A 16,258-nucleotide genomic window follows, 5' to 3' on the forward strand; every position below is an offset into this window, starting at 1 on the left:
TGGAACTAAATATTAAAAATTCGGTATTTTCTATAACATGGAAGAATTTTAGCATCTTTTTCCTTTTATTCTTAAGCTTTATATAACAATTAAAATTGTGTAATTAAAAATTGAATAAATACCACTTGATTGATCCACAATTGGTTTACATACCAGCTTAACAATAAAAATGGTGCATAAGTTTAAAAATAATTTTGCAAATAGAAGTGGAAGTGTTCACAAACTTCCCTACTCCAAACCTTTGCCACTCACTAGCAGAATAACTGCCTAAAAATAATCAAGATTTAAAGATGGGAAACACTTCTGACTCCCAAGCCCAGGCCACCATGGTCACATGGACTGTTAGCCAAGAGTTCTTTTGCTGCCCTAAACTGAAGACTATCCAAAATTCACACAAAGAGTAAACACATGAGCTGAATTTTGTTTACTTAAAACATATGTTATCTATGGCACCAATAAGCCAGACACAAAAGGTTATAAGTTGTATGAATCCATTTGTATGACAGTCTATGTTTTGAGAGTCTAAAATAATACACCTGTCCTCCAAAAATGATTATGACTTCAAAATTTTACCAGCACAGAGTCATCCTTATGAGTCATCATCCTGAGTCAGTCATCCTCTGAGTACTAAATTGATAGAAAAACATCATTGGAGAAGGTGAGATAAGACCTCAAGCTATTACCAGAAGAAATGACTTTCTAGCAGTGCCAGCTATGAAAGGAGGGTATGGGAATTGGCAGGGGAACATGACTAGGAGAGGGCCTGAGAGAAACCCTAGAGTGAAAGTGTCCCTCGACAAGCATTGCCTATTTCACAGGGTCTCTTTTTCATTCTACAGGAGAAATATTAACTTAGAAAGGTTCATCACTAAGCATACACGTGAAGCCCAGTTGAACCCCACTTCCATCTCTGTTGGTCTTTTACCAAGGATGATAGTGATGAACATCAAAGTTTTTGGTTACTTCTTTCTACCCACAAACCGTTTTCTGTTAGTCATTTCATTAGATCAACTCAACTATCCTTGAAGTACTAAATATCAGATGGATAGCATTAGAATTCTTGTTTCATAGTTAGGAAAATGGGGAGAAATCAAAGTGATGAGGAGACAGTGCCATATGGCAAAGAACCACCACAGATGCCCCCTGATTTGCTTCAGTGGGCCATACTTGGGCCACAGGAAAACCTTGAAGCTGGTTAACAAAATACAATGCCTACATTTGCCAACCTCATATGGAGATTGAACAATGCATAATAAATTATTGCAGGTTTTATATTTACATAAATTGTTTTAATTGCTAAGTCATAGAGTCAGCAGGTTGAGATTCAGAGTTCCTACTGGCTGTGTACTTCAACCTCCTAGACGTAAATTTTATCTGTAAAATGGGTATATTAGTATCTATTTTTAATTCATGGAACTGTTGTGCAATCAATGAATACTAAATTATTCTGTTTAATGCATGGGATCAAGTGACTATTTATAATTATCCAAATCTGCATAGGAATTGTAAATTACCAAAAGGTTTTTTTTCTAGAGTAATTGTAATTTTTTTATAATTGTAATTTTTGAATGACTTACAGGATAAGGATCTATGTGACAAAAATATTTTCAAATGACTATTATTCATGTATCTCATCAGTTTTAGGATTCCTATTATTCCTATATTATAAAATATATCACTCAGGAAGAGCCCAGAAATTATAATTAAAGAGCCCAGAATTATAATTAAACAATTCACCAGGAATTGAGCATGATATAGTAATAGAAATCAAGATGAGTTTTCACAAATATGTGAGATCATCCAGAAAGCAGTGAGTTAAGAGGAGGCAAAAATAGACTAAGTTTGACTTTGTTACAGAAATTGTAATTTGGCTGAATTTCTTTATAACCTTTATTGCTTTTCATGTGCAGCTGAAAAGAACCTAAAATAGGATTGTGGTAGCCAGGGACAAGTACAATTTCTAAATTCTCAGGGGAAATTGTGCCAAGGAACCCAGTGTCTCTGTAGCCAAGGAGCTTCAAAAATGCCCACTCCTTATAGAGTTCTCTTTAGGTTTTCCTTAGCGTCTGTTCCAACAGAGTTCCTGCCTGTCTTGTTTCCCTCAACCTGCTAATTCTAATTCTGGATGTCATCTTCATATACCTTAGAAAAGGCTTTGCAGAACTAAGTAGTTCTTTATCACATTTATCGAAGAGCAGCCCATGGTCATAGTAAACGTGGGAAAGGCCAAAACTATAGGCTCTGATTATTGCCACCACAAGACTATTGCATGCACCAGTCATTTTGTTTGATAAAATAGTCTCCATGCTTCCCTTTATGACCTTTGAAATCTCCTCACTCTACAGAAGTTTGAAGAAATTATTTTCTCCTTTTCCTCTGTCTTCACATAACTTTGGCAAGATATAGGCTCAGAGAATAGAGGAGAAAATTCACATAGAAGGTAAATAGGAAAGTTTGACCTGATTTTCCTCTCATACAATTTATTTTTTATTAGCGGAATTTATCAAAAAAATACCTGCTACTGAAGAAATATGTTCTGAAAAGCAAAAGAAAATGAACTAGGGAGATGGAGCTCCAACTCAGTGTTGAGACACCTCTGATTCCATTAGCACATGCCCTACTTTTTCCCTATGACAGAGTGGGAGTTTGTCAAACATACACTATATTAGCTAGCTTTTCATTACTATAATGGAATGCCTGACACAGGTCACTTATGAACAAATGAGTTTTATTTAGCTCATAGCTTTAGAGACTCAAAATTCAAGATTGAGTAGGACCCAAGATATTGGTTTGGTTTCTGGTGAAGATGGTGGATAGTGGCATATCACAGCAGGAGCACGTGTTGAAGCAAGCTGTCACATCCCCAAAAGAAACAGGATAGGAGAGCCAGGCTTACTCCTTTTAGAATAACCTTCTCAGGAAGAACTACCAAGCTGTCTATGAGAGCTAACTCATGCCCCAGTGACCTAAAGACCTCTAATTAGGCCCAACCCCTTAAAGGTCCCACACTACCTCCTAACATCATCACCAAGAAGTCCAAGCTCCCTAAACATGAATCTTGGTGAATACAAAAACCATATTCAAACTATAGTACATATATGTGCATACATACACACAGGCACAAGCCCATTGACAGAGTCCCCTTCAAACCACTGTTATCTGTAAAGTGACAGTTCCCCCAAACAGGCCTTAACAGCAGCAGAAGACAATCATGTTTTCTGTGAGTATGCATGTATTTCTGATGGCCTGTTTATCTTTCTTCATAAAAATTTTCTTTTTTTTTTTTTTAAGACTGGTTTTTGGTGGTAGCTGCATAGAGAAGGTTCTACTTGACTCAATTTCTCTCACAACCAAAAAGTGCTGGGCACTTCAGTGAAATGGAAAAGTTCCCCACTGCCAAGTCTTTCTTCCTATTGAGATGGGGTCTTCAAAGATTTTCCTTTCCTATTCCATAGGGTCCCAGATGTCTTGATCCAAATAGGAGGAAAAATCAGAGTTCTCTTCTAGGTCAATCAGCTAGGGGGTTGACTGAGGGCTAGGTTTAATCCCTCAGTGTTGGCTGAGAGATTATTTTCTTCCATTTGATCCAGGAGCTGGCTCCATGTTAGAGAGGAGAAAACTGGGACATTCTAGTTGCCACAGGAAAACAGTCATTAGAAGAAGACAAGAGATAGAAATTTCTCATGCTGTCGTCAATGATCTGTACCTTACATATGGGACTTTTACTATTTTCATAAGGCTCTGCTGAAGGTCTGTCACAAAAGATGTCTATTTTCCTCCTTCTAAAATCTGTCTACTATGCCCTGTGTACCTCACAGTCCATTAGAAGTAAATACTCCTCTGCCCTCAACTTTTCTCCAAAAACTCAGTAACACAAACTTGGTTCTCCCCTGAGACTGTTTCTACTGGAATAGTCTCAAGTGACAGCTGTCATCCCCCTCAGGCCTCCTACTAAGTCTTAAAGTTGGGTAGGTATGCTCTTTACTGAGTCTAAACCATTCTCTCTCCCTTTCCCTAAAATTTTCCAGCTTTGACAGTATCATCAGTCTACCATCATCCCTGCCTCTCCTTGTAGACATCTACCAACCCATTGGTAATTCCTTCTCATGTTGCATAGATTTAAACTCATGACTCACTACTGTTCTCTAACATTCTTGTTTTTAATTCTTGGTGATTTCAATTCCATGTTGATAGTAGTTATCAACATTCCTCTCATTATTCTTTGGTCTCCTCTCTCCTCCAGTGATTTCATCTTCTCCCCTATCTCAGCCAATCTCCCCAGGGTCAATCTGCAGTCTTCAACATTACCAAAATCTACAACAACCTATCATCCCAGATTCAAATCTCTGACACTCACTCTCTAGAACTTTTTCCAGTTCATTCCCTATGGTGCCCAAATCCACTGAATCCTTCAGCCCCATCAGAACCTGTAATCCATTAATTCTATCTTTTTCTTGCTGGCCTTAATCCCCTTCACATCCTCACTTCCCTGATCCTGTTTAAGAGCCACGATCTATCATTATGAAAACTCCTGCATGCTCCCTCTACCTCTGGTTTCTTTCTCAATTGATCGTATGTGCTTAGCAAACCTCAGCCCAAATGCTCTACCATGCATGTGGACAGGAATCATCTTAAATGAATAGTTATGAACCTCAAAAATGGACCTGGAAATACTACTGTATTTCTATAATACAATCCCTCGTATTCTCCTAGGTGATAATTTCATACTTTTCTTCTCTATTTGGGCCTTCGATATCTCTGCCTTTATCCTAATTCACAAGTGATAATAGAAACAACCAAAAAAGAAAAATTTTTTGACATCTAAATCTCTTTTATTGGAGGGAATAGGCATCTGGAGATGGGCTGGAAGACCCAGGCCTTCACCCTCACTGGACAGCTTGTTCATCTGGCACTGCCTCCAGAATCCTGAGGCTTCATTACATCTGGAAGCTCTGGTGGGCTCCAGAAGGGTTCGATGTGCAGGGCCTCGAAGGCATCATCTTTCCAGAAGGCCAGACCCACTGTGGCTGGGGCCTGGGGCTGTGCTGTTTGGCTGGTGAAGCCACACTCGCCCAGCGTTTGTCTGTCATCTAGAAGCAGGTCGCCCTTGTATAGCTGCTGTTCATCAGGTGGCCGCTTGAGGATGCCCTCAATGATGCGCTTCAGCTCAAACACGGTGCTCGACTCCTTGGCATCCGTGAAGATGGTTGTCTTGTGGCGCTGGATCATGAGAAACACGTCCTGGAGACCATAGATTTGTGTCAGCACCAGGCTGCTACCCCCACCCCACCCTCCCACAGCCCGCTGCTCCCGGCCAGACTGACCACACCTCCTCCCATACATTCACCATCCAAAAAAGAAATCCAAAAAGAAAAGATCAGCATCTCAACTACAAGCCTACCAGTTTCCATATTATATTCTCTTCTTTTCCTATTGTTTCTATAGATAGACCACCCAAATTAAACTAACATCTCCATATATGGAACTAGATCCTATTCTCTCTTTATTCAGTTATAGCAATGCTCACATTACTGAATCACTAATTTTTCCCTCCCTATTAGGTCATCCCATCAGCATATAAACATGCTATCTTCTACCCAGCATATGACCTATCATTTTTCTTACCTGTTAATGGAAACCATTCTTCCAGTTGCTCAAGTCAAAACACATGGTAACTCTTTAAATCTCTCTCACACACGTCACATATCCAGTCCATCAAGAAATCCTAATGGCTTTACTTTCAAAATCTGGTCACTTCTTGCCCCTTTTGCTGTAACACCCAATCTAGGCAAACAGAATCTAATGTCTAGACTATCATAGTGGCTTCCTCTCTGGCCTCCCTAGTTCTACCCTTAGCCTCCTACTCTCTATCCCCAGAGCAACAGCCAAAGTAATCCTTGTGAACATAAACCCCATCATGTCACCCTCTATGCAAACCTCTCCAACAGTTTTCCATCTTACTCAGACTAAAAGCCAGAGTGCTGACAAAGACCTACCAGACTCTTCATTACTGGTCCCCCATCCCACCCTGTTCTCATTCTGACTCTGTCTCCGGCTCTGCCATTCACTCACTTTGTTGTGACCACACTGACTTCCTTCTTGTTCCTTGAAAATACTCACACTTTCTTCATGAACAATTTTTTACTTGTGCTTCCCTTTACCTGAAACACTTCTTCAGCAATCATGAGTCTCATGCTCTCACCTCCATTTTCAAAAATTACATTCTCGGGAACATTTACATAACTACTCAAAAGTGCACCATCACACACACTTTCTATTTTCCTTGTTTTTCTTCATAGCACTTATCTTCTAATATCTTATGCAAGTAACTTAAAAATCTGCCTCTTTCCTATCTACATACCTGAAAGAAATCACCATGAGAAAAAATATCTTTCTGTTTGGTTCACCTACATACTGGTGCCTTAAGGAGTGCCTAGTACATAATACTTAAGTATTTGTTGAATTAATGATTTATTATTTTGTATCTATCCAGGTATGCAAGTCTAGCAGGATTGTAAGTTTCTTAATGACCGGGAACATACCTCCTGACTTCCCTGCACAGCATAAACCATGAAGATAAACTTCCACATTAAATTGATCTGTGCTGCAACTATTCTTCTGGTCAGTCTAGCCCTCTCCAAATCCCACAAAACCTGAGACAATAAAATGATTGTTGTTTTATGATACTATGTTTTAGAGTCATGTATTACATATTAGAAGCCTATTAGGCAGAGATCAGGAGAATTACATTTGCAGGCCAGCCTCAGGAAAAAGTTAGCAAGACCGCCCCCACCAATCAACAAATTAGATGTGGTGGTTCACACTTATAATTTCAGCTACATGGGAGGCATAGGTAGGAGGATCACAGCTCTAGGGCAGCCTAGGCCAAAGAAAAAGCAAAATAACAATAAGGCAAAAAGGGCTGGAGGCATAGCTCAAGTGGCAGAGCACTTGCCTAACATGAACAAGGTCCCAAGTTCAAATTCTGGTGCCACAAAAAAAGTCTATTAGGATATTCTTATTAGGATAACTTTGGAAGTTATGAATAATTCACATTTTACTAAATTAGCCATCTGATACTCACCTCTACCTACCTACCCACCCCTCCCTCTCATAATTTAGTTACCAATAAATGGTTTAACTTGAGCTGAGTATGGTTGCATACATTTATAATCCCAGTACTTGGGAAGCAGAGGCAAGAGAAACAAGAGTTTGAGTCCAGTCTGAACTAGGTAGCAAGTTCAAAGACAGCCTGACCTACTCAATGTTACCCTGTCTTAAAAAAAAGGACAAGGATGAAGATGGGGTAAAGGTGAGGGAAGGAGGAGAAAGAAGAAGAGGAGCTAAATTTGCTACATATCTTTATTGGTTAAGAAAGCTACTTACATAACAGATGTATTGACCTGAAATTCACAACAGCTTAAAAGCAATAAAAGTTTACTTTTTGGTCACATAACAGTACAGGGAAAGTGAAGTTAGTGGGGTGGTCTTCCTCCTTTCAGTCAAGTCTTATAGATACATTGCTATCTTCAATATGTGTCTTCCACAGTCACCCTGAAAGTTTTCCCCATTCCAACTAACAAAAAAGGGGGTAGAACATGCAAGAAAACACACAGAAGGTTTTTAATGGACCAATCCTAAAAGTGGTCCATCATTTCAGAAACATTCCACTGGTAGAACTCAGTCATATGACCACATCCACTTAAAGGGATACCAGGAAGTGTAATCTTAAAAAGTGCCCAGGAAGTAGGGTTGTCAAAGTTAGGAAAAATTTAAAACAAAATAAGACACCCTGCATTTATCTGTAAATCTTACCAGAGAGAAAACATTTCTGTTGAACAGATGATATCCAGATAATAGGAATGATATCTCGCTGGATATTCTTAATATATTGTAGTCCTTCCATTGAGCCTGGTATAGTTTGAATGGGTCCCCAGAGTTCATATGTTTCAAACCTAATCCCCAATGCAACAATGTTGAGAGGGGAAACCTCATTTTTATCAGCACGTATTCATTGGAGGGGATTCGTTATGCCAATTCTGAACAGTCTTACATTGCACATTGGTTAGATTGCCCTCACCATCCCTCTCCACACCCCACCTAAAGCAATTGCAAGAGGTTTCACTGCTCTATTTCATGTAAGTATATGAGGTCCATCAACCTTATTCCCTCACCTTCATCTCCCCCATTCACCCTCCCCCCTCCCACAAGTATACACACACACACACACACACACACACACATACTCACACACTATCTATTTTACAATCCTGTCTTTCATTTTTAATTCCAAAGTCAATGTTCAAACAAACAATATCGCAATGCATTGCATCTGTCAGGTAGAGGAAATAATGATACATACTAAAAACTGTTGAATAACAGAGGGTGAGAAGGAAGGAGTAAGGGAGAGTAATGGGATTGAACTGACCATTGAGAGGAAAGACTTTTAAAAGACTTTGTCCTCATGAATGAATGAATGTCATAATTATGGGAGTGGGCTCATTATCATGAGAACAAGTTTGTTATAAATGTGAGTTCTCCCCTCCCTCACTATCTCACCTCCTGCTATAGGATGATACAGCAAGAAGGCCCTGACCGATGCTGGCATTTTGATATTGGACTTCCCAGACTCCAGAACTATAAGAAAATTTCTGTTGTTGATAAATTTCGCAAGCTGTGTTATTCTGTTATAGCAGCACAAAACTGATTAAGAGAACATCTAAGAATGCTCAAGACTACCTTACAACATCTTACAATTAGCCTGATTGCAGATTGCACTTATGAACTCACAAAAGAATGATAAGATCCACTTATGAAAACATGAAGGCAAGAAAATGCAGAGAAAGGGAAATGATGACATCTCTAGGCAAGCTATAATGGCCACCTCTGGAAAGATAACTCATTCATTGAAAAAAACATGTAAGCATCTAAAGCAGATTCATCCAAAGACTATTGATCTCATTTCTCTGGCAGAATGTTTTATCTTCTATGTTGCTAACAAGAAACAGAAGACATACAGGAAACAGCAAATCTTAAGAACCTTCTCATGACCTTCCACCTGGAAACTATCAACCCTCTTTTGCTGTCTTGTTCCCTAGCAAGATAATAATTTTAGCATAACTTTACCTCCAAGAAAAATAATTATACTGACAATTTCCACTCATGCATGCACTTCCCAGCCAACCAGAGGCCTCCAGCTAGGGCTTAGTAACTAGGTCATTAACTCAGGGAAACACTGAGTATGATTGGCAGGGTGAGAAAAGTATGATTTTGAAGAGTGGGATTGAAATTTTTATTGTATAAAGATTTAGTCTCAGCTCTCAATTAAAACCATTTCATAATGCTACCAATTTTCAGAGGAAGAGTTAAGTATTAGGGAATGAAGTTTGTATTCTAGCAAAAGGAAAAATATGATTAACAAGAAAAATCTAATAAGGGCCTGATTGGATACCTCACCTGGATAGCTGGGCCAATACCAGGTCAGTTGAGCATCTTAGTGATGCATTAGTTTCTGAACTCCACTCAATTCTAGAGAACTAACCTACTTATTTAAAAGCCAGCACACAATATGGTTTCTATTTTCATATCATTTTCCACATTTCTGTTTTAATGTAAACCTATTTTTGTAGTTAAAAAATCTAGTTGTGATGTGAGACTATTCTAGAGATGTTCAATTTTACTTTTTTCTAATGGCACACATATTGCCATCCATTTGCCTTAGGAAGTGGGTGTCAGAAAGAGGTGATGGCTCTGTCAAAACAGAGATCCAGCCCAAGCCAGACATGTGGAAATGAATGGCTCACTGGAGAAGATCTTTACAAGGTCATGTGTAGGTTTTTTGGAGGAGTTCATCATCATTATCCACACTTAAGCTGATGGGAATGAAGCACAGAGGGAGTTCTTTACATAGAAGACAAGTTGAGAGTCTTGCCAAAGATCAGAGGTCACTCTACAACAAAGGTAGGGCTGAAAGTCATGGGTTCAGTGTAAACCACTTCAAGAGATACTCAAGTCCATGAAGTGGAAGATTTACCATTTGTCCCATTTGTTTTTCTAGGACAGACTTTAAAATAAAACTTCAGAGCAAACAAATTAAACATTCCATTAATAGCACTGTTTTAATAAATATTGTCTCTGAAAATCTCCTTTGTCTATTTCCATATCCACACCATCACCTAGGAGTGCTTATTATGTTCTGTTTGAAAATAGTATCCTGCTTCCTGTGACTCAGAAAGACATGTAGAAATTCTGCTGCATCTAAATCCTTCTACAAATCTACTCAAGGGCAAAGGGATATCAATTCAAAATATTTCAGTTGAATTAAAATGCAACAAGAGGGGTGTGTTGGTGCACATCTATAATCCCAACTACCTGGGAGGCAGAAACCAGGAGGATCACAGCTCCCAGGACAGTCTAGGCAAAAAGTTAGCAAGACTACCATCCTAACAAGCCAGGCAAGAAAGAATTGATGGTTCCAGTTCCATGGGAGGCATTGGTAGGAGAATGAAGTTCAAGACCAGCCCCAGGCAAAAACGAGAGATCCTATCTCAAAAATTACCAAAGAGAAAACGGATGAGGGTGTAGTTCAAGTGATAGAGCATCTGCCTACCAAGTGTGAGGCCCTGAGTTCAAACCCCAGTACTACCAAAAAAAAAATAAAGAAAGAAATGAAAAGATGCTCAGCATACATAGTCTCCAGGGAAATGTAAATCAAAATTACAAAGAGGTACTATTTCACACATGCTATGATGGCTGAAGTTTTTAAGTGGGAAATAAGTTTTAGTGAAGATGTGAAGATATTAAAACCTTCACACGCTGCTGACAGAGAGGTAAAATAATGCTGGCAATGTGGAAAACAGTTTGGCAATTTCTCAATAAAATAGAGTTACCATAAGATCCAGCAAATCCACACCAAGGTATATACCCCCAAGAATTAAAGTATTTTTAAAAAGCATGTATAAGTATTCATAGCATCATGATTAAAAGAGCCAAAGGTAGAAACATCCCAAATTTCCATCAACTGCTGAATAAACAAAATGTGGCATATCCATACAATGTAAGAGTATTCAGTGATAAAAGGAATGAAGTACCAACACGTGCTACATCATGCATGAATATTAAAAACAGTATGTTAAGTGAAAGAATATAGGTCAAAAAAGGTCTCATACTGTATGATTCCATTTATATGAAATGTCCAGAATAGATAAATGTATAGAGGCAGACACAACTGATCAAGGGGGAAATGGGACATGACTGCTTAATGTATACAGGGTTTCCTTTTGGGGTGATGAAAATGTCTTGGAACCAGATAGTGATGATAGTTGCACAACACTATGAATGTATTAAATGCTACTGAATTGCACCTCAGAATGGTCCATTGTAGGTTATGTGAATTGTATCTCAATAAAAAGATATATAAGAAAAAAATGGAAACAGCAAGGGCAAAACTAGGCATATACACAGCACATGAGCAGCAGCCCTGGAGCAGGGCTTAGCAGTCCTCTGCTTTGGTTGGTGTGGAATAGTTGCTCTTTGGGTCTGATTTCAGCTTTGAGTATCTGCAACTCTGAGACTAGAGGAGAGAGCAGGATTAGAAAAAACAGGCATTCACACACACACACACACACACACACACATCCTCTCTGACATGGTCTTCTAAGTTAGCTGTGTTCTCTTCTTTCTGTAAGGAGCTGATAGTAGATGCAGATTGTGTTTTCCATCACTTCCTTCCTTCAATCTCAAGAGCTCCTACCAGCAGCAGATATATCTCAAAGACCAAAAAGCCTTGGTATTATTTCAGGGCTGTTTTCTGGACTGTGCCCAATGGGCTCAGGGCCAGAGTTTTCAGCATCCATAGCAGTGTTTCTGAGCATTCCCAAACCAGTATCAATTCCACTGGTATTTGCCAAAAGATGTTTGTATGATACTACTTTAACTTTCCCTTTAGTTGACACATCCTAAATCCTAGACCATTAGCATCTGTGCAACAAGTCTTTGGATGCTAAACACTGTTTTTAAGCTTTTGCAATAATGTGACAATTCTCTGAGAAGACTGTTTCTAACCTTACTTGTCTATTCTTTCAACTGAGCTACAGAAACAAAGGAGACCAGAAGCATGCCTGGCAGGCCATAGGCTCCAGAAAAAAATTAAACATCTACAGAGACAAAACATCTTTTGTCTTGAAATGTCTAAGATTGCAGTCTGTGCATACACTACTCCTATGTAAATTATCAAAAGCATAAACTATGCTCCCTGGCTGTTTTCTCTTTGGAATCCATGGTAATTCAAACATCATTAGAATTCTCATAGAAACCATCGTCATGGATAGGCTCTGTTATACATATTTTCTTCTCCCACTTAATAAGACAGCACAGATATCATATTCTTCTTTACTGATTCATTTCACAAACGCTTCTGGAGAACCTTCAAAATGCCAAACCCAGCATGAAACAAAAAAGAAACAAAGATATAAACTCAAAAAGCTCTAATTCCTTAACTCCTTGTTGGAAAAGTCTAATTCTAAACCTGAACAGAAGGTAACAACCCAACAAGTCATCAGGTTGGCACCTCAAGACCCAGTTCCCAATGCAAAAGCCCATTATTCTGAGCACCTTTTCTGATTGTTACTCTCCAGCTCTAATGGTTCCTATGTGTATTGTTTTGTTTTGCATCTGTGGCTACATTACTTTTTTATAGACAAGATATTTCATATCTTACACTCATTTCATATATTGACATAGGAATATTCAAATACAAACCACTTCCTATCTTTCTTTGTGTGACACAAGCTCATGAAGAAGTCATGGCTATTCACTCACATTTTTTGTAGCCCACTCATTTTTATTCACCATACTCACCCTCTACATCAGGCATGACTTATGTACTTGGTAGGGTCTCCAGCACAGCTAGTGAACCAAATGGGAAGTGAACAGTTTACTCTGTTGATGTCATACTTCCCTCTTCCTTGAAAAGTAGCTGCCATTCAAGCACTTTACACTCAACATCTGCAAAGCCCTTTAGAGCTTTTCAATTCCTTTTACCTCCATGATCTCGGGCCAGTCTCACAACACTGGTAGATACAGTGATTTTTCCCATTTTATTGATGAGCAAAACTGAGAAGGCTAGTAACTTGTTCTAGATACTTCCTGTGTGCCCCCTAAAGCCACTTTCCCCCTTTTCCACCTGACTCTCTCCCCGGAGGCTGACATTCAGGGCCTTCTTCTACCACCACCCTGGCTTCCAGTTAGATCTGACCAGTGGAAGAATCTCTCCCTTGCTTCTTCACCTAAGTCATGGCTCCCCAACCTGCTTTCCCAAACCCTACACCACCCTTGACTTCACAGAACCCTGTCCACACCATTTTGTCAGTCTTTCTACTATATGCTTTTCAGTTGTTCATGGTGGATGTGCCACCTGTCTTACTGTGATTCTGAGTGATATGTTAGTCCTGTTCCCACCTTCTAACTCTTGCCCAATGGTTGGGACTTCAATTCCAAATACTTGCTATTGCTGGTACCAAATCAGATGAAATAGCATCTTCTACATTGTGAGGACCTTTCAGTGAGTGGGTGGTAAGGCTCCTCCAATGAAGGCTGCTTAGCTCATGGGCTCTGGAGGCCTGGCACACAGGAGTCTGTACCTGCAAACAGCTGGAGCTTTCTCTCAGTAAACAAGTTGGCTCCAGCTGCTGGGACATTAGTGGAAGCAAGACAATGACTCATCAGAGAAGCTGCAGTCACTTGACCCCCTGTGACTCAGACAGACTTTGTTTTCAACAGGGCACTGGACTGAATAAACCCATGCTTTGCCTTGTCTGGGTTTCTGACAATCAAGGCGTTCAAAAGCACTGGGAATACTAATCTATTTGGTCCTCCTCTCAAATATTCTCCCCCAGAAGTCATCCAAGTTTCCTTTGTTATCCGTGCTTTCCTCCCCCATCCACATAAGCATGGTGCTGAAAATGAATCAGATAGAGGGGCACCAGGGTTGCACTGCTGAGGTAACAGGCACACGGACACCAGTCTGTGATGCACTTTAATCATTCTGTGGTGTTGAAGATCCATGAATCCAGAACCCTGTTTCTTCAGATGTCCAAATTAAAGTAACATCATAACTTTGGTTATCATAGTCAAGTGTCTCAATAACCATGGCAGCCAGATATAGTGGCTGTTATAGTGCCTGTAATCCCAGTGCTCAGAAAGCTGAGGCAGGAAGATTGCAAGATTAAGGCCAGCCTGAGCTACATAGTGAGACCATGTCTCAAAAACCAAAAATAGAATAGATAACTATGGCTGCTTATACATGTGGGTTTTATAAATGAGGGCAGGGTGCAATAAGTGTTTAGCTATGGTCATACATTTAATAATGAAAAAGGAATTTGAAACCAGGTTTACCTGTCCCTCAATTCCATAACCTACTTCAATATATATAAAATTTAAACTCTAAATTTTTAAATTTTAAGAGTTATTTAACTCCAGACAAATTCTCTAGTGAAGACAAAATATGCCCTATTATTTCTTGAAATTAAGTTTAGCACTCATTTATTGAAGACATACTATATACTAGGTATTGTTTGTTCAAGGCACCAGGACCACAAAGAGGTCACCAACTAATTAGAAAAGCAGTTCCTGAATTTCTTTTCAGGTCCCTAGTTTCCCTTCAGCCCTGGGATTACATTAAAAATGAATTTTTGTCTTTGTTTATATCAATATCAATGCTGAAGGATTTCTGCTTCTTACTCAACTATACCTACAGAATAGGTGAACAGTTAGGTGTAGACTTTAGGGAAGAAGAAAGGGAAAAGGAAGGGGAATGAAAAGAAAGAGAAAGGAAAAAGGAAGGGAAAGGAAGTAAGGAAAGGGAAAGACATTGACCTGGCTATTGCTCAAGGGAACAAAGGGACAAATGTTTGGAATGGAGACTTTCCAAAAGGCCACAGCATAAAGTCACTACACCTACATAGCAGGAGTCATTGAAAAACATTTTTGAACACTTATAAGCTACAAATAGTGCCAAGGGTAAAAGTCTAATGGGTAGAAAGATAAGAAAGCCAAAAATCAGAACTCAATGTGAGAAAAGATACAGTTGTAGTTATAATAACACCCAAAGAAGAGAAAAGAATCCAATAAAGAGAGTGGCAGGAAAAGTTTATGTGGAGAAGGGGTATAATCAGGAAGGAAGTAATATTTAAGGTGAAGTGAATTGCCAAGGAGGAAGGTTGGGATTATGTGACAGAATGGAGTTAAAAGAACCTCAGGTCTTTGGATGGGAACCATTGAACATGTGTCTGAAGTTCACACCATTACCCAAGAATTTTTTTGGTGGGACTGGGATTTGAACTCAAGGCTTTACATTTGCAAAGCAGGTGTTCTACCACTTGAGCCATATCTCTAGTCCATTTTTCTCTGGTGTTTTTGGAGACAGGGTCTCTCAATTGGTTTGCACAGGCTGGCCTTGAACTGAGATCCTTCTGATCTCAGCCTCTCAAAGAGCTGGTAAGCCACCAGCATCTGGGAATTTTAAAAAATTTAAATGCTTTTAAATGGGAAATATAGCCATGGCTTGAAAATAAATATAAAAAGAAACCCATTGAAAAAAATCTTATTCCCATGCCCATCTTTACCCTCTCCTTCCTCCCCACCCCATGTCCCATCCCCATGCCTTAGGTAACTACTTATAATACTGCGTTGTACATCCTTCCTGCATATTTATGCAAATACAAGCCAATGTGATTATATATGTGCACATAACCCAAGGCTTTCTGAAGATGTATGCAGTTTTTAGCATGTTAAAGCATTGCATTACTCGGAAAAGTAAAATATGCATTTTGATATTCTGAACAATGATTTTCTCGAATTATTATGTTATTCTTCATGAATGGAATGCCTCCTGCATCTATTGGTCACAACTCCATTTTATAGATGAAAAGAAATGAGACTTGGCAAGGTCAAGTAACTTGACAAGTTTGGACAGCTAGTGAGTATCAGAACCAGGAGAACAACCTCTCCTCCTGAATCCTATTTCAGAGAAATAGCCCTACTGTTCACCAAATGAATGGAACTAGACACCTGAGTCTTCCTCACTGCTCTCAACCACCACATCTCACTGATTCCTAGCCCTTAGTATTTCACAAATCCATCCCGTCCACTCCACCCCATCACTAGCTCCTTCTGTAGCCCTCATCATCCCTCACCTGATCAGTCATACTAGCTTTTTAGATCATTCTCTCTCTAGGCTAATGTCATCTCCAATCTATTC

The 16,258-nt window shown here is 39.3% G+C and overlaps 1 pseudogene; it reads right to left on the minus strand.

Annotated features, from left to right (window-relative positions):
• Positions 1–4,874: 4,874 nt before the first annotated feature.
• LOC109692611 (elongin-B pseudogene) lies at positions 4,875–5,281 on the minus strand (annotated as a pseudogene).
• Between the last annotated feature and the right edge of the window lie 10,977 nt (positions 5,282–16,258).

This window comes from Castor canadensis, chromosome 11 (genome assembly GCF_047511655.1).
Source record: "Castor canadensis chromosome 11, mCasCan1.hap1v2, whole genome shotgun sequence".
In the NCBI taxonomy this organism is placed as follows: Eukaryota; Metazoa; Chordata; class Mammalia; order Rodentia; family Castoridae; genus Castor; species Castor canadensis.